Raw genomic sequence first — 22,964 nt, forward strand, 5'->3', positions numbered from 1 at the left:
TTTTTTCTAGATTTTCCAATTTGTTGTCATATAGCTGTTGTAATAATTACTAGTGATTCTTTATATTTATGTGGTAACCAGCTCTTCATTTCATTGATATTTTGTATTGTTATTTGGGTTTCAATTTTGTTTATAATTTTAATTATATCTCTCCTCCTGTTAATTTTGTTTGGCTTGTTGTTTTTTTCTAGAACCTTGAGATGCATTGATATCTCATTTTTGATGCCCTTCCAATTTCTTGATGTTGGTACCAGTTGCTATAAACTTCCTTCTTTTTTTAATCATATCTTCCATAGCTACTTCCTGCTTATTAGGGACATAGCACTGGCCCTGCCTGTCCTGGGTCTGGAAGTCTCTGCCTATCTCATCTAACAAATTTCTTTTATGAGCTGGAGAATTTTTAGTCACTACCAATGGCTGTGTCCCCTGCATGGTCAGTTATTACTCTCAGAAGTTGTTGAGTTCTGAACCATATAAGTTTGTCAACTAGCATAAGTAAAGCTGGAACAAAACCAATTGCAAGTGGAGTGCCCATTAAGATGAAAAGAACATATCTCACCATCTCCCAGATAGTGGGTGGTGATAGGCTACACTTACGTAGATTATAAAGCCATTTACCTTGAGCGTAGAAGGACTTTAATGCCCCTTTCAGTGAGCATACTACTGTTTGAGTAAAGGTGGCAGATTCCATTAGTCACTGCACTAATTCCCCCTTGTTCTTTTAATATGTATTCCACGGCCTGTATATTGCCCATAACTACCTTGGACAGGTAGTCCACTGATGCCAGGGCTTGCTGTGGAAGCTGGCCTGAAGTGTAGGCCATATTATCCAGAGCTATGGTCAGATTTCTAAAATCAGCTTCATATGGCTCATCAGGACTTTCAATCATTATCAGTGAAGAACTCACTAGGGAGTTCTTCTGCCAATAATAGCTCACAGAACAAATCAAAAGGAGAGGTAGATATATAATGTTTTCCTTAAAGCACAGCATTTTTGGCCTGGAAGAGGGGCAACTGGGACAGAATCTGGTGCCCCGACCGGGACTAGAACCCAGTGTGCCGGCGCTGCAGGTGGAGGATTAGCCTATTGAGATGCAGCACCAGCCACAAGTTTTACTATTAATTCTAATATGGTAACTCTGAGGAGAGAAGTCCTGCATGCAAAGTTGGTACACAGTGACTCCTGTTATTAATTTAACAATTAACACTCTTATGTATGACATCAGTGATCACCCAAGGCTCTTGACATAAGCTGTCTAGGCTATGGAAGCCTTCTGAGTCCACAAACTCTGAAAGTATTCAGACAAGGCCATGTGCAAAGTGGAAGTTCTTTCTTCCCTTCAGAGAAAAGTACATCCTTCTTTGATGACCACTTCTTTCCACTGGGGTCTCACCCATGGAGGTCCTCCATGTAGGGACATTTTGCGCACAAGTGTCCCGGCTTTCCATGCCTGAAATGCTCTCATGGCTTTTCAGCCAGACCAGGATGCCTTATAGGCTGACTCTGAGGTCAGAGTGCTACTTAATGCGTATGCCATACTATGAGTCTACTGTATGGACTGCTTCCCATGTTGGAGCATTTACTCCTCCTTAATCCTTTCCATTATTATTACCAGACACTTAATCCTATTTATATGATCACTTTGACACTTAATTCAATCTATATCATCACTTTAAAACTTAATCTTATCTATATCACCACCACACCTCGCGGCATGAGGCCTTACAGCCGCCACCCTACCTCTGCTTTCCAGCCTGCATGCTTGCTCCACGTGGCACCTGGCCTGCTCTCTGCCTGGTATGGACCCAACTTAATTTCTAGACTTCTTTCTCCCCTAATTAAAACCTTCACTTTCCTGTGCATTTCTCTCACTGAATAAAATCCTTAAAAATGTACTATGTTGTCTGGTCTATTTGAGCCAGTGTTCAGATTTCTTCTCTGAATAAATGGCAAGAATCCACAGAATTATTAACATTGAAATTATTAATAAGGTGGGATAATATAATGGTGACTCAGATGGAACCCTCAATAATGGAGGGATACTCCAGGGACTATTTATTAATATTTGTTTGATTCTTTGAAAAGGACATAAATGGGGCCGGCGCCACAGCACAATAGGCTAATCCTCCACCTGTGGTGCTGGCACCCCGGGTTCTAGTCCCGGTCGGGGAGCCAGACTCTGTCCCAGTTGTCCCTCTTCCAGGCCAGCTCTCTGCTATGGCCCGGGAGTGCAGTGGAGGATGGCCCAAGTGCTTGGGCCCTGCACCTGCATGGGAGACCAGGAGAAGCACCTGGCTCCTGGCTTCGGATCAGCGCGATCGACCGGCCGCAGCGCTGGCTGTGGCGGCCATTGGAGGGTGAACCAACGGCAAAGTTAGACCTTTCTCCCTGTCTCTCTCTCTCACTGTCCAATCTGCCTGTCAAAAATAAAAAAATTTAAAAAAATTTAAAAAGGACATAAACGGCAACCTGGTATGAAATGCCTGCCACGTTTTCTAACTTCGCTTATATATATATATTTTTTTTTTTTGACAGGCAGAGTGGACAGTGAGAGAGCGAGACAGAGAGAAAGGTCTTCCTTTCTGTTGGTTCACCCTCCAATGGCCACTGCGGCCAGCACGCTGCGGCCGGCACACCGCACTGATCCAAAGGCAGGAGCCAGGTACTTATCCTGGTCTCCCATGGGGTGCAGGGCCCAAGCACTTGGGCCATCCTCCACTGCACTCCCTGGCCACAGCAGAGAGCTGGCCTGGAAGAGGGGCAACCGGGACAGAATCCAGCGCCCCGACCGGGACTAGAACCCGGTGTGCTGGTGCCACAAGGCGGAGGATTAGCCTAGTGAGCCGCGGCACCGGCCATAACTTCGCTTATCTTCTTGCATTGTATCGCCACCTCATCAGTGTTTGTGGCTTCCCCTTAGATCAGGGAGCATGTAGTGGCCTCTCTGCCTTGGTCGCAGCTGGCAAAGCCGGGGGGGGGGGCAGTTTCTGACTCTGGCTGGGGCACGCGGCCCAAGCAGGGCCCCAGCCACCTTTGCGATGCTGTACTGCTCCAGTTCAGCCATGACAGGGGAGGAAGATGAGATACCCCCCTCCTTGAAAAGGCACTTTCTTGACTACGAAACACCCCGCCAGGCACAGTGCCAACTAGCTCTGACCCAGGGCTCACCTCCCTCCTGGGCCTGCCAGTCTTGCTGCTGCTGCTGCCTCCTTGCCTTCCTAAGGGGCAGGCCAGGACCAGGAATCGCCACTGCCCTTCTTGCCCCTCCAGTCACCACCATTGGCCCTCGAAGGCACCCATTCATTGCCAGTCTCTGTGCAGGACTCCTGCTGTTTATGCAGGGGCTGGGCCACTCTCAGAGTAGCTTCCCGTTATCGCGCTGGCACTGGCCTTAGACCCCAGCTCGCCTCTGCCAGGGCTGCCTGAACTTCCAGCCCCTACTGGCCCACCCCAGATGCACAGTGGCTTACGGCTGGCATGAAACTCCGAGGGGAGAGGCAGTATCCTTTTGACTTCTGTGTGGGGGCTCATGTTCAGCACTGCCACCCACGATCCTGCGTGATTCTGCAGCTCCTGGCTCTAGCTAGCCCCACCCTGCCCCAGCTGCCTGAGAATCTGCAGCCACTCTGGCTGGTGCTTTCCTTCAAAACAAGCAAACAGATTAGACGGTTTGTCTTTGCGTTTTAACGCTTGTGGTTTTCAGAAAATGTGTGTATTGGTTTCTTTGTGCTGTGTCTCGCTTTGATAACTACAGAGGAAAAAAAGACAAAGTATTTTCTAAGGATAAAATTTAAAAGGCTTTTTTTATTTTATGGACTGGTTTAAATGTTACAGAATATTCTGCTTTGCCTCAGAGTCTTTGATTTTCACATCAAGTATGCTTTCAATTGTTAATTTTGAGCTGGGAAACTGGTTTGGTTGCCTAGGAACGGGATAGCATCAGGGAGGTGGAACATTAAACATGATGGATACTCCCCTTCCTGCTGCAGAGGGTGGGACTTCCGTTCCAAGATGGTGTCCCACAATGGAAACTTCCGCCCTTAAGGAAGATGGGCAACAGACTCCACCCCAAGATGCCTGATTAATAGAGTAACTTATTATTATTTTTTTAATTGTAGGCCCCTGAATTGGTCTTTATTGTTTTATCTTATACTTGCGGCTGGTCTTTCTTGTTTTGGCTTATGATGAGAGCTTTGACGCTGGTCTTTATTATTTTAATTTTTTTGCTTTACTAAGTGGCATTTAGAAAAATACAATAATAAAAAATGAAAAATTTTAAAACTCCCTCACTGGACTTGGTAAAATAATGTATCATTTGGTACACAAATAGTGACTCTAAAGGGTCAGAATTGTAACTAATGCAATGGATCCATGTCACATGCTTAAAGATAATTAAGCTCGTGAAAAGCTGTGTCTGTTTTTATCTTCTCAGGTGCTACAAATAAACTGTAAAGCTATCTAGCTCTTCATACCTTCCTAAGGACTTTCTTCTATAGGTTCAGTTTAAAAATTTGCCATGGGATCCCAAATCTCCTTGACCTAGATGATAAAAGTAAAATATTAAGTGTTAAAATGATCATATAGATAAGATGTAGTGTTAAAATGATCACATATATGGGATTAAGTGTTTTTAATTTTCTAATTTTTTCTCTTTTCTTTTTTTTTTTTTTTTTTGATCTGAGAGATACTTCCAAAAATTTGTCTTCTAGCTTGGATCGTCTTTCTTCTGCCTCCCCAAGTCTGTTGTAAAGTCTTTCTACTCTACATTTATTGACATATTGAATTCTTCATTTCTAGTATTTGTTTGGTTTTTCTTAATATTTCAATCTTATAGGAAAACTTTTCATGTATGTTGGATATAGATTTCTTTAACTCATGAATTTGTTTCTCATTGTTTCTGAGTAATATTATGATTATTCTTTTGAACTCCTTTTCAGGAATTTCATTAGTCTCTCCATCTTCACATTCTAATATTGAAGTGTTGTGTTCCTTTGAGGGAATCATGTTGTCTTACTCATTTTTGTTTCTTGTATTTCTGCTTTTTTATACATTTGTACAAACACTTGCTTTTCTCTACTGATAGGTTTTATGTGTGGACTATTCTTCTGTGGCTTAGTGGAGTATTTGCTCCTTTAGTGAATACCTAGAGGCCTATGCTGTCTGGGGCTAGGGAACTCTGGTCAGTGCTCAAGTGTGGGGCAAGAATCCAGGATGACATCCACATCAGGCGTGGTAGATTCTTTTGTCAATAGTAGGGAGAGTATTGTCATATCTGTTGGCATAATGACAACCTCACCTCCTCTCTTCCAAAGTGATCTATGCCAGGGTTATCCCACAGTGGGTACAACCCTCATCCACACTGGCACATGAACTGCACAATGGACCTTTGCAGTCCTCAGTGTGAGCATGGTACGCTTTGCAGTGACCCACCCCAGTCAGTCAGGGAGCTCTGAGCCTCTGACACCAGACAGTGATTGCCTAGAGACATGCTTATACCTCACATCCTATCATGTAGTCACAAGATTCCTACAGTTACAGTGCACAAGGGTGCCATACTCCTGGGGTCCAAAGGATCCCCTCTTTGTCCCATGAACTTTCCTTGTCCACAAAAAGAGCAGAGTCATTTCCAGAGCCAGCTGCCTGTGGGTGCTCCATCTTGGCAGTTTGAGCTCTGGAGCCTGTGATAGGTTGAGAGAATGTGGGCACCTCACAGTATTAAATGGGTGCCCAGCTGTTTGTAAACCCTCCCAGCCAGACTCAAATGCAGTGGGAAATGCAGATTTCTCCCTCTGCTAAAATCCACTGGTCATGCCTGTGAGAACCACCACAGCCTCTAATTGTGTCAAGTGGTGCTTTCTCCTCATCAGTTGCCAGGCAGCCTTGGGAGGAGGGGGTGGGGAGAAAGAAATGTGCTTTTTCTTGGCTGGATTAGGGGTTACCCTGACCCTGCTGGGGCTCAGGCAATACAACCAGTAGTGCCTGCTGCTGCAGTCTGCTCTCACCTCGCTCTCAGAACCTATTTACACCTCCAAGAACTTGTATACTTTAGAAAAACAAGCAAGGGGAGAAATGCTTGTGTGTGTGTGTGTGTGTATGTGTGTGTGTGTATACTCTCTATCATCAAGAGAGATAGCTCACTTAGTATTTGCATGGGGGCATGAGGCCAAATGTTATTGAGGAAATTTAAAGGAGAAAGAGTGACAAAGTCTGCAGTAACAGAGCAAACTAGGGAAAGAAGGTTGAGGATATGGAAGTCTGATGATTTAGAGAGAGGAAGGAGAGGACCCATGCCATAGATTCTATGTTCCTGGGCCACAGGGAATCCAGGTAGTTAGCCTGAATTGAGCCAGACACTGGGATTGTTTGATAGTACAAGAGAACGTCTCTATTTCTCACAGTCAGGTGGAGAAGTGCACAGACAGGTCTCTGTTCCCTAGGAGAGAAGATACAGACTTGGAGAATTATGGGAGCTTGTCTTTGACCACTGAGGATCTATAAGAAAGAATCAGGTTGACATTTTCCTTTGTGTGATGGTGACTGCTCCCTTAGTATACATATTTAAGTTATGCACACTCCAATACATGACTACCTAATGTAATATATGTAAAGTACTGAAAAGTGAAGAGTAGTAGGAAATGTTACAAAAATATAAGGAGGGATCATATTTGTAAACTGGTGGTCCCTCAACCACATCACATTTAATAGGATTGTAACCTGAAGATTTTCTTCCATTGTTAATTTAAAAGCAAATTCTTGGAGTGGGAGTTAGGCCCACTGATTAAGACACTTCTTGAGTTGCTCATTCAAATATCAGGTTGCCTGGATTTGAGTCTCTGCTTCTGATTCTAGTTTACTGCTAATGCACACCCTGGGAGTCAGGGGCCAGGTCTCAAGTACTGGGGTCTGTGCCTTGTGGGAGACCCAGATTTTGACCTGGGCTCCTGATGTAGCACCTGCAGATATTTGGGGGAGTGAACAGGTGAGTGGATATAAGATTTTCTCTGTGTGACCATTGAACTCTGACTTTTAAACAAATACAACTTGTTTATCCAAACTATGCCAGCTTACTGTCTAAAGTACAATCATAATGGAAGTGTGGAAAATATCTTGTGCAAATATCCCATTAAACTCTTGCCTGCAGTTTGTAACTGCTAATGTCCAGTCTTTGAGTAAGGTCCTATGGAACTGACTAGAATGTGACATTCTGTGCTATCATTTTTTTTCTGAAGTTAAAATGACTGGCTGAACCCAGTCAGCTCTCTGAGGAATGCACTGGGCAAAAAGGCTGACATGCCCACACCGTAAGTGCAAATCTGCGACTCTTTGCACAGGGCACCTTCAGGAAGGTATACAAGCAGGACAGAGTTTTGGAGGATGGGCAGAAAGCTGTGAGTTCTGTGCCAAGTCTCATTTCTCACTCACCTGTGTGCAAATCATAAAACTAATCACAGTCTGTGAAAATGCTCAAATATTAAGAATAAGATTTATTGAGATTTTATTAAATCTTAAATTCTTAAATCTTATTATTTTTAAATATTAAGAATAATACTATTTAAATATGTATGTGTCTCCTGTCCTCTTCCACCCTTTTCTTCTCCCCTTCTTCCTTCCCTCTTTCATCAGTAGCCCTTGTATGTGTCATGTCACATGCCTGCTCCTATTGGCCTATGGGCAGAGCATATGAAAAAATCACACTGTCTCCAGATGCAGTTCCTGGAAGTAGCTTGTCTCCTCATTGGAATTTGTTGACAAACTACCCACTGAGGATAGCCTGATGTAGGGACATCTGTAGGGACATCTGATGAGAAGGGTGTAGGGCAGGGAGGAGCAGGAGTTTCAGCCCTGGCCCTATTGGCTCATGGCTGGGACAGAAGAAGAGCAATCCATGACACACAATATAACACATGCTGCTTTTATTATGAGGATAAACAGCACTCTTGAGTGGAGAAATGGGGAAAATTTTTGGCCTTCTGGGTGGTTATTTTATCATGCCTGAAATGAACTCTTGTGTCTCACACAGCCTGGTATCCAACCCAAATAATGAATGTCTTATATTTGGGAAAAAGAGGACTGATGCGGCTGACGACACAGAGCATATCTTCAGGCTTCCTTTAGGCATTTTCTTTTAAGGCCTCCCTTAAGATCTTGCCCTGTGACTGGATGGAAGGAGTAGGGATATCAGAAGAGCCAGAAACCCCAGATTCCACCCCCACATCCCCTCCTCCACCATTGTGAAGGCCCAGAGACACCCATCTTTTATACACTTGCTTCCAGGGCCTCACCTGGAGGGTGAGGAAGACCTGTGCTGATCTAGCATAGTTCCACCTGTTCTCCTCAAGGCATCTGGGATGGGAAAAAACAACAGGTGATCTCTGTCAGCTCCACAGAACAAACACACTGGGCATAGGATGCCACCCCTTCACCCGTGCTACTCTTTCACTGGGGCACATGTGCCAGAATGAGCATTGCTCTAACAATGATGGAGATCTTTTGAAAACTCACAATCTGTGGCCAGCATTGTGGTAGAGAGGATAAAGCCACCTCATGCAGGGTTGGCATCCCATTTGGGTGCCAGTTCAAGCCCTGGATGCTCCACTTCCGATCTAGTTCTCTGCTGATGTGCTTAGGAAAGCAGTGGAGGATAGCCCAAGTGCTTGGGCCCCTGCACCCACTTGGGAGACTTGGATGAAGCTCCTGGATCCTGGCTTCAGCCTGGCCCAGCCCCAGCTAGCAGCTAGCTCCTCACTTTGGCCTGGCATAGCCTAGGTCATTGTGTCCAATCTGGAATTGAACCAGCGGATGAAGATTCTCTCTCTCTCTCTCTCTCTCTCTCTCTCTCTCTCCTACTTTCAAATTTAAAAAGTCTTTAAAAATAAAAAAATTAGGAATAAGACTCAAGAAAATGCCAAATGGAAATTCAAATGATTTCCAATCATTTTAAAATTGAGATATAAGGCATGAAACAAAGTACCTTTCGAAGGTGGTTTTCTAGTACAAGACTGTGCAACCACCCCAAAAAATTTCAAAGTAGTCTTACTATTTACAAAAGGAGCCCCTCAACTGTTAGTGATGACTTCTTATTTTTGCTCTTTCTCCCAACCCCTGGCAATCATGACTGCTTTCAGTCTCTATGGACTTACTTATTCTAGACATTTCCTATAAATTGAATCACAAGATGTGTGACATTTTGTGACTGGCCTCTTTCACAAAACATAATATTTTCAAGTTTCATCCATGACACAGCCTATGTCAGAATTATCATTCTTATGACAGCATTAAGATTCCTCTGTATGTGTATGACATATTTATTGGTCCATTCATCAGCTAATGGAAAACCGAATTGCTTCCACTTGGAGCTAGTAGGACTAATACTGCTACAAACATTCATGTACAAGGCTTTGAATGAACATACACTTTCATTTATGTTGATGTATGCTTAGGAATGGAAGAGTCAGGATTCAAACCAGCACTCACATGGGCAGTGCACGTTGCAGGCAGAAAATCACCCTGCTGGATCACATGGCCCCTGAATATATTATTTTTTATAATTCTATGTACATATAAGTAAAAAGTTATCTCTTTTCCAAATGCACAGTTTTAATATGGAAGCAAGATATTCATATTTTTCCAGCTTGCATGTGAGTTTTCATTTTTCACACCCCCTGAGCTCCCCACTGCCCCCTAATCCCTTCAGCACCCAGCACTCACTTCTGACACCACTCAAGTTTCATTGAAATGGGTGGAGAAGGCCTGCACCAATTCTTGCTGCAGTTGGGAGAGGGTGAGTTTGCAGCTGGAGCATGGTATGGCTTCTGTCACTGAGTTATTGACAGGGTTGGGGTTCCTCTAAAACAGTTGATCATTCAGTATGCATGGACTGCAGGGAAATTGGGTTCTTAACCAACTGCACAGGTAGACATTCCCAAAGTCCCAAGAGGCTCCCCTATAACCACCGCCACTCAGATACCAAATTCTTTGCATATCTCTACTGTTCCTGCCTCCACAGCTATTTGACTGGTACCCTCTAACTTGCACTCCCCCAACCCAACAGAGCTCATGTTTGCAGGGACAGTCTAACATCAGGCCTCAACCTGGGGACTCGTGTGTAGCAGCACAAGGGTAGGCATACAGTTATCCTCACTTTCAGCAAAGTCATTGAGTCATGGGGGGTTCAAATAATTGATCAAGATCCCATACGTAGTGTGGGAGTCAGGAAGAGAACACTTATTCTGACTCCAGAACCAATGCTCTTAACCTGTAGACCACACCGCCCCTTGGATATACTGTTGGCCATTCCCAATACAGAGAGCATCCTCAGGACTATATCACCACATTCCCTCACCACTGGCCCCAGACAAGAATGGGTTTTCCCACCAAAAAGCACAGCACTTACTTGGAACTCGTGTTCAGGACAGTAATAAAAGTCTGAGTAAAAGCAACAGTCAAATTCTGAGAATTACTTTCTGTTTAAAAGGCAACAAACAACAAGATCCCCCTTGGAGTTGCACATACTATACCTGTTCACACAGCATCACCAGTCTGGGTCTTATACTGGGGGCGGGGGGAGGTTCAGACATAGAAAACTGTTCATTTGGGGTTAGGACAGCCTGGTGGTTATGGGAAGGTTAACAAATGGAACAATCCACTCAGATGATAGGGCTCCCATATGACAAAACACCTCACAGTTTCGCTTCATTCCTGCTTCATAGCTGGTCAAGAATTGGTTAGTATGGCCACATGTTACATAGGAAGAAACTGAGGGGTGACTTTTGCAGAAGGAGGAGGAACGAGACAAATGAACGGAACAGTGTAAGGATAGGCGGCAGGCCCAGTTGACAGCTGTTTTGCACACTAATCTGCCATCAAAGGGACCCAGCGAGGCCAGCCCACCTCCAAGTGCTAACTGCTTTCTATGTAGGAAGCCAGGGGACTGGGCAAGAGGATCTGAAACCACAGCTAACCTGGACTGCATTACCACGGGGGTTCCAGGATGCACCACACCTATTTGGGCAGGCCCTTTTAGAATATCTAAAGGACCTACATCTTGAGGAGGTGGAAAAATACTCCAGTACATAGATGACTTGCTTATCTGTTCCCCCACTCGAGACTTTGGCCTTCAGCATTTAATCAAAACCCTTAACTTCCTGGCAGAACGTGGCTACCAAGTATCCAAGAAAAAGGCACAGCTAGTCTCCGCCAGGAAGTTAACTATTTAGGGCTCATCCTCACTCCTGGGGAGAGGAGACTAGCCCCAGAGAGGATACAAGCCAAACAGCAAATCCCTACCCTTACCCCTACCACTTTAATGCAACTCCGAGCATTCCTCAGGCTGACTGGCTATTGCAGGTTATGGATTCTAAAATATGGAGAAATAACAAGGCCTCTATACCAGGCCTTAAAAGGTAGCCCAGAACAAGGCCCCCTCCTTTGGGAAAAAGAGCAAACCACAGCCTTTGCTCAGCTGAAGGATGCTATGACTAAAGCCCCTGCGCTGGGGCTGACGAACCCAGAGAAACTCCACCAGCTATATGTCACTGAGAGGCAGGGAGTCGCCTTAGGAGTGCTAACTCAGGATCTGGGACCTGTTAAGCAACTTGTGGGCTACTTTTCTAAAACCTTAGACATGGTTGCACAAGGATGTCCTCACTGCCTAAGGATAATAGCAGCAGCTGCCTTGCTGACAGAGGATGCTTCTAAAATTGCATTAAGACAAGACATCACCCTTTATACCTCACATCAAATAAATTCTCTACTAAAATAAAAGGGCTGACAGACAGAATACTAAAATACCAGATCCTCTTTCTAGAAAACCCTTAGGTAAAAATAATGTATTGTTCCACTTTAAATCCAGCTACCTTAATGCCAGTTCCAGGGGAAAGTGGTCCCCTCCACTCCTGTACTGAGACCATAGACCTGACTTATGCCAGCAGAAGGGACCTAAAAGAAAAACCTCTGACTAATGCAGATGAGGTTTGGTTCACAGATGGGAGCAGCTTTGTCTGAGATGGGACCCGCTTCTCAGGGTATGCAATAGTTACGGCATGGTACGTTATTGAAGCTTGTTCTCTGCCCCAGGAACTTCTGCTCAGTTAGCAGAACTGATTGCCTTAACCAGAGCTTTAGAACTAGGTAAGGACAACAGAATTAATATATATATATACATATTCAAAATATGCCTTTTTAGTCTTGCATGCTCATGTAGCAGTATGGAAAGAAAGGGGCTACTTGACAGCTAGAGACAACCCTGTTAAGTATGGACCTCAGATCCTCAAGCTCCTTGAGGCTGTAAATCTGCCCAGAGAGATTGCAGCCATGCACTACAGAGGCCACCACAGAGGCTCTGACAAGATTTCCTGAGGTTGGCCGGCGCCGCAGCTCACTAGGCTAATCTTCCGCCTTGCAGCGCCGGCACACTGGGTTCTAGTCCTGGTCGGGGCGCCAGATTCTGTCCCAGTTGCCCCTCTTCCAGGCCAGCTCTCTGCTGTGGCCAGGGAGTGCAGTGGAGGATGGCCCAGGTGCTTGGGCCCTGCACCCCATGGGAGACCAGGAGAAGCACCTGGCTCCTGGCTCCTGCCATCGGATCAGCGCGGTGTGCCAGCCGCAGCACGCGGGCCGCGACGGCCATTGGAGGGTGAACCAACGGCAAAGGAAGACCTTTCTCTCTGTCTCTCTCTCTCACTGTCCACTATGCCTGTCAAAATATATATATATATATATTTCCCGAGGTAACTCTTTTGTAGACTCAGTAGCTAAAAAGGCTGCCACTGCTCAGCCTGGCCTTCAGACAGTCTCCAGGAAGGCCTTGACCCCCTATTATGCCTCAGAGGAAAAAGTAAGGGCCAAAGAACAGGGTTATGCCAGAACAATAGAAGGATGGTACCAGCGAGAAGGAATAACATACCTTCCTCAGGCATTACAATGGAAGTAGTAAAAAGGCTACAGGACTCTTGTTATTTTGGGATATATAAACTTCAAAAGCTGTGTGATAAATTATTTTGTGGAATGGGCCTGATAAAAGCCATCCACAGAGTCTGTCAGAATTGCACTCTGTGCGCTATAAATAACCCCCAGGGGTCTCGACCTCCACCTTTAATTAAACCCATGCAGCGCGAAAGGGAACTTGCGCCAGGGAAGACTGGCAAATAAATTTTACATAGATGTCACTCTGTCAAGGCTATAGATACCTGATTGTACTTACAGACACCATTACTGGATGGGTAGAACCCTTCCCAACCAGAACTGAAAGAGCTCAGGAAGTGGCCAAAATTCTCCTGAAGGAAGTTCTTGCACGCTTTGGTCTCCCAAAATCTTTACAAAGTGATAATGGGCCCAATGGGCCCTCCTTCATTTCCCAGATTACACAAGGGATTTGTAAGGCCCTAGGAATAACCTGGCATCTTCACTCTGCATGGAGACCTCAGTCTTCTGGTAAGGTAGAAAGAGCCAACCAGACCCTAAAGAAAAACATAGTGAAACTCTGCAAGGAAATGAACCAAAACTGGATTTCAATCCTTCCCAATGCTCTACTCAGAATTAGGACAGGATCCACCTCCCAGCTCTCCCTAAGCCCTTTTGAGGCTCTCTACGGGAGGCCTTTTCTGCATTCAGACATCCTGGTAGATAAAGAAACCAACCAATACTTTATTTCCCCAGCTCAATTTCAAAAAGCAATCTGGGATCGCGGACTCCACACAGGCCAGGACACCAGCCCATCCCACTTATATGAACCAGAAATGCAGATTCTTCTTTTTTTATTTTTTATTTTTTGACAGGCAGAGTGGACAGTGAGAGAGAGAGACAGAGAGAAAGGTCTTCCTTTGCTGTTGGCTCACCCTCCAATGGCTGCCGCGGCCGGCGCGCTGCGGCCAGCGCACCGCGCTGATCCGAAGGCAGGAGCCAGGTGCTTATCCTGGTCTCCCATAGGGTGCAGGGCCCAAGCACTTGGGCCATCCTCCACTGCACTCCCTGGCCACAGCAGAGAGCTGGCCTGGAAGAGGGGCAACCAGGACAGAATCCGGCGCCCAGATCGGGACTAGAACCCAGGGTGCCGGTGTCGCAAGGCGGAGGATTAGCCTAGTGAGCCGTGGCGCCGGCCACAGATTCTTCTTAAAACCTGGACAGACAGCTCTCCCAAGTCCCAGCTCACTCCCACGTGGAAAGGGCCATACTCTGTCTTACTTTGCACACCTACAAGCAATCAAAGTGCTTGGCATCCCCAGCTGGATCCACCACACCAGGGTGAAGCCACACTGCCCTAAAGACCAGCAGGACTCAAACCTAAAGAAATTTGGTCAACGGAATCTCTGGAAGATTTGTGCCTACTCTTTAAAAGGAGCCCAGATGAGTAAAGACGCCCTCCCAAGGCCTTCCTTTTCTCTTTCTACTGGCATGCTTTCTACCTGTACTCCCAACCAATGCTTCATCCTTTATTAGGCAACTCCAAGCTGCAGTCAATTTATTGGCCAACATTTCTTACGGCTACTCCTGCTGGCTTTGTCTGGAGACACAGGGCTCATCTAGGAAAGCATGGCCAACCTCTCTAAGGTAATGGGCTCAGACAGAAGGGTTTATGTACTACTCGACTTCTACTGGGTGTCAGGGTGTTCACACACCAGTTAAAAAAGATAGCCTCTCACATCCTGTTAAAGGATCTATCTATACTAAGGTCACACTAAGGGCTAAAGCCCCTCTTTGCCTCAGCTCTCTTGAGTATCCACAAGGACACCTCATGGGATCCCTTAATAGCTCTTTTTGTAACTTTACGTAACTGTGCACACCAAGGATCATGCACTCTCCCTCAAGCCCTCCTTGCTCTTCTCCTCTCCTCCAAACATATCTGTGGCACATTGGCTTCATTACACTGGGAGCTTCTGCCAGGGAAGGCCTGTATCAGGTAAACGTTTTGCTCTGATGGCGGACTCTAATTGGGGCAGCATAGGAATAGACAATTGCTCCCTCATTCATGAGGAGGGCAAGTTGGCCCAGACTTTCATTGACAACACTAGACGGGTCATGTTCTGGGAAGATTGGACGAGAAGTACTTCCCACATAAACACCTCATGTTGTAGTCCACTAACTTCAGCTTCCTTTGCTGCCACGTACTTCTTCAAACGCACCACTACCGAAAATTCCCAACTTAGTATGTACCGCCTCTCTGGATGCTTCCCTCCTACAGCGGGGTGGATATACTTTGTGGAACTCTTGCTTACCAATGCTTACCTTATAACTGGACAGGGCTCTGCACCCTGGCCTATGTCTTGTCTACTATATCTGTTGCTAATGCTTCAGTCCCCATATCAATTCCCTTATACACTACTTCTCGAGTCTCCAAGAGAATTCCCCCTGATCCCTGTCCTGGTAGGGATCAGCATGGTGGCTGGAGTAGCAGGAGTTGCTATAGGCACAACAGGGGCATTATCAGCAAACAATATTTATACTACCTCTCCCCTGAACTGGCTGGTCTTAAGACCCAAATAGCAGCTTCTCGCTTCACCCTCCAAAATCAGATCAACTTTTTGGCTGCAGTTGTTCTCCAAAAGAGAAGAGCATTAGATATGCTACCTGTTGCCCAGGGAGATGTCTGTGCCATGCTCTAGGAAGAATGTTGTTTCTGGGTCAATCAGACTGGACAGGTACAAACCCAAATTCATACTCTCTTGGACAATGCCAAACAACTCCAGGACCAGGCCAAGCAGGATTGGGATTGTTGGCCCTACATCTGGTCATGGAAATCCTGGCTATTCCCTCTCCTTGGCCCTATAACTTCTGTAATCTTGCTGCTTCTCTTTGGACCATGTGTCTTTAATACCCTTGTTCGTTTTATCTCTAATAGGATAAAACTGTCAAGCTTCAGATAGTCGTCAGACAAGGCTTCCAGCCCATCCCATTGGACAACCTAAGCAGTCCTCTGTACTGAGCAGGACCGTCTTTCCAAGGCCACTTTCAAACACCATAGGAGAGATAGCAACAGGAAATACCCATATCCATCTCTATGCTGACCATTTGTCAGCTTCCAAAGTAGCTATAGAAGATGGACCTCTAGCCATTTATCCCCATCATAAGATTATGGATCTTTCTCTCTTTTTTTTCTTTGACAGGCAGAGTGGACAGTGAGAGAGAGAGACAGAGAGAAAGGTCTTCTTTTGCCGTTGGTTCACCTTCCAATGGCCGCTGTGGCTGGCGCACTGCGGCCGGCACACCGCGCTGATCCGATGGCAGGAGCCAGGTGCTTCTCCTGGTCTCCCATGGGGTGCAGGGCCCAAGCACTTGGGCCATCCTCCACTGCACTCCCTGGCCACAGCAGAGAGCTGGCCTGGAAGAGGGGCAACCAGGACAGAATCCGGCGCCCCGACCAGGACTAGAACCCAGGGTGCCAGCGCCGCAAGGTAGAGGATTAGCCTAGTGAGCCACAGCGCCGGCGATCTTTCTCTCTTAAGCGGGGAATGTTAGGTAGGAAGTCAGAAATGAACCTATGTGTGTCAGAAGGGCCTTAGGAAATTGACATCTACAGCACTGCAACATCCGCATTGCAGTCACCCCATAACCTTCCAGGTGCAGCCCAGTATCTGCACTTCAAAGTCCTGCCCAGATCCTGATGACCTTCCAGGAGGTCCTGCCCCTTCTACCTGGCCTGATAAACATCCTTCCTCTAAGGCAGGCACCGTAGAGAGAAGCCCCCTGGCAGATGCCAGTCAGGCTTCCTCTGTCTTACAACTTCAACGTCACCCAAAAAGTCCTTTGTTCTGGAGGAGAAGAAGGAGAGGGGGAGAGAAAAGGCAGGAAGGCAAGACCCATCCCCTTAAAAACCCAGGCCTAAATGTAAACTAGGCACTCTCTCTCAGGTTCTGTCTGGAGAGGTGCCCATCCGTTCTAGTGGCTGTCCTTACTCTAATAAACTTTGCTACTTTGCTTTCCACTGAAAAAATAAAATAAATTGAAAATATGTAATTGTAAAAAGTAAAAGAAAAATAAGAAAGAAAGGAGGCAGGAAGGTGGGAGTGAGGGATGGAGGGAGGGTAGGCTGGGAAGTATTATGCTCTTTTTTAAAAAAACCTATTTATTTGAAAGGCAGAGTTGAGAGAAATAGATACTTATATATATATATATATATATCCATATATATATATATATATATATATATATATATATCTTTCATCCTCTGGTTTACTCTCCAAATGGCTACAATGGCCAGGGCTTGGCCAGGCCGAACCCAGGAGCCAGGAGCTTCATATGGATTTCCCATGTGGGTGCAGGATCCCATGAATTTGGACCATCTTCCACTGATTTCCCAGGTGCATTATCAGGGAGCTGGACCAGAAGTGGAGCAGCCAGGACTCAAACCAATGCCAGTATGGGATGCTGGCACTGCAAGCTTCAACTTTAATCTGCGGAGCCACAGGGCTGGCCCTATCATTACGCTCTTAAACCTATATTTACGAAATACACAAAATTTGTTCCCTTTACATAAATAATTTTTTTAAAAAATCAAATAAAATTGAAGTAAAAATCTTTTGTCAAGCCAAAAACAATGGAACAGTTGATGTGCACTGATGCATTTGTGTGGTTGGTTGTTAGGTTTGTACCTGCAGCTATGTAATGCAAGAAAAGTTGTATAAAACAAAATCAGAAACTATAAAAGGATATCATAAGTCTGAAATCAAGGTGCCAACACTGATGAGTTCCCACTAGAGGCTTTGGGGTGGGACTGGGGAGGGGGAACTGCTTCAAAAGTCATTCTTTCTTTTTTTAAACTTTTATTTAATGAATATAAATTTCCAAAGTACAGCTTATGGATTACACTGGCTTCCCCCCTATGACGTCCCTCCCACCCGCAACCCTCCCCTTTCCCACGCCCTCTCCCCTTCCATTCACACCAAGATTCATTTGCGATTCTCTTTATATACAGAAGATCAGTTTAGCATACATTAAGTAAAGATTTCAACAGTTTGCTCCCACACAGAAACATAAAGTGAAAAATACTGTTTGAGTACTAGTTATAGCATTAAATCTCAATGTACAGCACACTAAGGACAAAGATCCTACATGAGGAGTAAGTGCACAGTGACTCCTGTTGTTGACTTAACAAATTGACACTCTTGTTTATGGCATCAGTAATCACCCTAGGCTCTTGTCATGAGCTGCCAGGGCTATGGAAGCCCCCTGAGTTCGCTGACTCTGATAATTTTTAGACAAGGCCATGGTCAAAGTGGAAGTTCTCTCCTCCCTTCAGAGAAAGGTACCTCCTTCAAAAGTCATTCTTTCTGTTGGAAGTATTAAGTTACTTGTAATTGATTTATGTCCACATTTCCCTGTTTACTGCTGGTTGGGACCACTCTTGGCTCCTAGGGTTGACCCACCTTCCTTGCCCCTTAGGTCCCCTCCATCTTTCAACTCATGAGTGAAATCATTATCATGCTTTAAAGCCCTGAATTCTCTGTCTCTGACTTCTAGGCCCACATTTAAAGGGATATATGTGTTCAGCATAGGCCAACCAGATGACTTCCCTTTCTTAAAGTCAACTGTGCTAGCTAAAATTGCCTAATCATGGCAGCATAATCCAATGTTTTTACAGTCTGGGGGATTATGCAGGATTAGGACCCCAGCAGGCAGGATTTTAGGGTCATTTTAGTACTCTGCATCTTCCAGGTGTCAAATAAATAAGATAACTTACCAACATCAAGAATGAAATAAAGTCATCATAAAGGAGTGGCATCATAAAAATAAGAGCAGTAAGTATCGGTTCCTCCATAGAAGCAAAGCTGCAGCTAGCAAAAACTGACAGAATCAACATTTTCAGAACACTTAAATCTAATTAAAAAAAAAAAACTTACAACAACCAGAAGAGTACAGTCAAGAAACAGGTTGCTAAATGTCATTAAAAGGGAATTGTGGAGTTTTTCATTACCTGCCTAGCATCCTTTTTTCCAGACTTGTGTAGTTCATGAGTCTGGCAGCCAGATTTCTAGTGCTTCTTGCTGGTGGTAGAGATTTCAATACATACTTTGTTCTCACAAATTGTAGTCATACTTTCTGACCTCTCTGTAGGGTCTGTGAGGGACAAGTAAAGAGAATGACCACCGTTTGGAATTAACCCTCCTCCATCAGACGTGGAATGACTTTCTGGATGGCATCTCTCAAAATCATCTAACATGTATACTATTTATAGCTACGTGAAGACAAGGGAAGGCACAGGAGGGAAACATCACAAAGACGAAAACAGTAGGAAGGACAGGTTAAGAAGAGTTTTTTGAAGGAATAAATGTTTTGAAGGGCTGCTGCATAGCAGGGAATCCAGAGTGCAACACACATGCTCAGAAAACATCTAAAAGATGAGCTGGCCTGTGCATCTAGCTGATCTTTGGGATCCCTAAAATGTTGAAGTGAAGGCTATAGCCAAGCCTTAGGATGCCTAACAAAGTGTTCAGAGTGCCTTGGCTCAGAGTGCCTTGGCCAGTCTACAAAAAATGAAGGATTTTTTTTTCCTTTCCCCATTTCTTTTTGTGTTGATGCCTTTTGGGAAATCTCTGTCAAGTCACTGATATGAATTGAATTTTATGTTCCCCCAAATTCCTATGTTGAAATCCTAACCCTCAATGTGATGGTTACTGGGGCTTTGGAAGGCAATTAGGTTTTCAGGGCATAGTCCTCATAAATGGAAATAGTGCTCTTATAAAAAGGACCCCAGAGGGCTTTCTTTCTCTGTGTCTACCATGTATAATGAGAAGATGACAGTCTGCAACCCAGAGGAAGGTCCCCACAAGAACTCAAAAATGTTGGCAACATGTTCTCAGGATCTCAGCCTCCAAACCTATGAGAAATACATGTATGTTATTAATAAGTCACCCAATTTGTAGCCTTTTGTTATTACAAAAGCCTGGAGCTTTGAGGAAAATGGAAAGATGACTTCAATGTATATAACTGACCAGTAATTTAGCCTGCAAAAATAGCATGAATAAGTAAATCACCAAAAAAAATGGTGGTAGCAGCTCAAAATAAGAAATTACTGAGGGGTCGGCGCTGTTGTGCAGCGGGTTAACGCCCCGCCTGAAGCGCCGGCATCCCATATGGGCGCCAGTTCTAGTCCCGGCTGCTCCTCTTCTGATCCAGCTCTCTGCTATGGCCTGGGAAAGCAGTAGAAGATGGCCCAAGTCCTTGGGTCCCTGCACCTATGTGGGAGACCTGGAAAAAGCTCCTGGCTCGTGACTTCAGATTGGCGTAGCTCCAGCCGTTGCAGCCATCTGGGGAGTGAATCAGCAGATGGAAGACCTCTCTCTCTGTCTCTGCCTCTCAACTCTGTGTAACTCTTTCAAATAAATAAATCATAAAAAAAGAAATCACTGAGTATATATATTCTGATTTACAAAGTCACCACATTATAATACTCCAAATGTCCAGTATCCTGCAAAAATAGCAAGGTAAAAAAATAATACAGAAACACAGTAAAGTCGCATGAAAGAAAACAATACTGACAGGAAACTTCCATGTGGAAGTCCAGATATTTGAATTACAAGGCAATGGCTTTAAGCAAATGCTTAGGGATATCACTACCACTCCATTTTGTTTCTCAGCACCTGCTCTTGCAAGAACCCATGATGCCTGGGCCACAGCCTTGAGGGGACTGGAGGAATCAGGGTTGAGCCGCTTAAGCCAAGGATTTGTGTTCTACCGTCCATCTGAAGAAATTAGTTGTGGTTTGGTTACAAGTGAGAGCAAAGTGCGTATCTCCAAGTTGCCTTTTGCTGTGACAGTGACTTACATCAGATACTTCCAAATATCGCGAAATAATAAAGGTCACGAAAATGTAAGATAAAGATACCATTAAGAGCAATGTGGTTGCATTTATTTTATTTTTGGATAAAGACTCTGCACAAAATTGTACCAGGGCAATAAACAATAAATAGTTACTTGGTAGACTGATAAAAGCAAGCATTACTATTGACAATGGAAGAGCGGCTGAGTTCATCTGAAGACAAAATTAATTGATAAATCTAAGTGCCACAAATGCGGAGAAATTGAACAGTTAAGTTATGCCTATTCTAAAAATACGCTTGGAGAACTTAGAACTTCCAGCAAAGAAAGAGAAAAAAGAAAACTGAACCAGAAGAAGAAATAGAGTAGGGAGAAGAAAGTGAAGATGAAGGTGAAGGAGAGACTCTGTTCCGGACAGCCTCAGCCAGGCCATAGCCTTCCGGCAAGGCAAAACTGAAGAGCAAACCAAAATGGAAACCCATTCAGGGGGTCCCTCAACATTAGATGACTCATGAGGCCCAAGTTAAAGGAAATCAGATTTTAGTGATGAGGAACAATGTGGTGATTAAAATTATAATTATTATGTAAATAATCTTAAAAGAGCCTTGGAACATAAAGCTCAGCTGGAGACTGAGGTTCCTTTTTGAATTTGAACATAAGACCACTTAATACCAGATAATGTTTTACTAGAAAATAGTTCACACAAAATTTTAAAACATATAAAGCATCGTGTTTCCATCTTGCCAAGACACAGTACAGTTGGAGCGCACCTAATCTGAAACAAGTACTTGGTTCCATGCATCCACATGGAAGAGCTGGATTGTGTTCTTGCTGTTGACTTTGGTCTGAGCAACCTTCAGCTGTTGTGGAATGAGCCAGTGGATGGAAGATTTCTTTCTCTCTTTCTGTCTCTGTCTGTCTTTTATTCTGTGTATCTCTGCTTTCCAAATAAATTAAACGAATGAATCAGGTTTTTAAGTATTTCCAAAGAGTTAAGAAATTCATGGTCAAATAACTTAGGGAAACAGGAGAACACTGAATATTCAAGTATAATATATCAGTAAAGATAGAGAAAATATGAAAAGAAATTGAAAAGAAATTCTAGAACTGAAAATTACAATAGATTAAATGTCATACTATATGAATAAACAACAAGGTTTTAACATTTTCCTTTATGTAATGGAGACTACTCTTTTAGTATGTGTTTTTAAGATATCCACACTGCAGTAAATGCCCTTTTTTTTTTGACAGGCAGAGTGGACAGTGAGAGACAGACAGAGAGAAAGGTCTTCCTTTTGCCATTGGTTCACCCTCCAATGGCTGCCGCGGCCAGTGCACTGCACTGATCCGAAGGCAGGAGACAGGTGCTTCTCCTGGTCTCCCATGGGGTGCAGGGCCCAAGCACTTGGGCCATCCTCCACTGCACTCCCGGGCCACAGCAGAGAGCTGCCCTGGAAGAGGGGCAACCGGGACAGAATCTGGCGCCCCGACCGGGACTAGAACCTGGTGTGCCAGCGCTGCTAGGTGAAGGATTAGCCTATTGAGCCGCGGCGCCGGCACAGTAAATGCCTTTCTAATGTAATGCATGTAGAGTTCTGAAAATTGATCAATGACAAGAAGTTAAGTAACACAAAATATGAAGGTGGAATCATAATTTATAAACTGGTGGTACCTCATAACTCACCTATGTGGTAGTTAATAGGATAGCAATATAACCTGAAGATTTTGTACCACTATTAATTTAAACGTAACTTCTCAGAGAATTAGGACCACTGGTTTAGACCCTGCTTCCGTTGCTTAATTCCTTGTAAGAGTGCTTTGATATGAGTCTCTGCTCTGCTTCCAATTCTAGATTCCTAGATTCCTGCTAATGCACACCCTGGAAGTCAGAGGGGAGGTCTCAAGTATTTGGGTCCATGCCATGTGAGAGACCCAGATTGTGTTCTGGTGTAGCCCCTGCTATTGCAGGGAAAGAACAAATCAATGGATGGAAGATGGTTGCATTCTTTCAAATAAATGCAACCTATATTTTAAACGATGCCCACTTGTTATCCAAAGCAGAAGCATTACAAAAGTGAGGAAAATAAATTGTTCAAAGGTCCCATTCAACTCATGCCTGAAGTATGGAACTGCTAATTGCCAACTGTTGAGAAAAGTCCCAAGGAGCAAACTAGAATGTGATTATTCTGTGCTATTGTTCTTTTTAGGAAATTAA

At 44.6% G+C, this 22,964-nt stretch overlaps 1 pseudogene; it reads left to right on the forward strand.

Annotated features, from left to right (window-relative positions):
* The first annotated feature begins 14,911 nt into the window (after positions 1–14,911).
* On the forward strand, positions 14,912–21,264 carry LOC100340792 (zinc finger CCHC-type and RNA-binding motif-containing protein 1 pseudogene; annotated as a pseudogene).
* The last annotated feature ends 1,700 nt before the right edge of the window (positions 21,265–22,964 follow it).

The sequence above is a fragment of the Oryctolagus cuniculus genome, chromosome X, assembly GCF_964237555.1.
Source record: "Oryctolagus cuniculus chromosome X, mOryCun1.1, whole genome shotgun sequence".
NCBI classification, from domain to species: Eukaryota; Metazoa; Chordata; class Mammalia; order Lagomorpha; family Leporidae; genus Oryctolagus; species Oryctolagus cuniculus.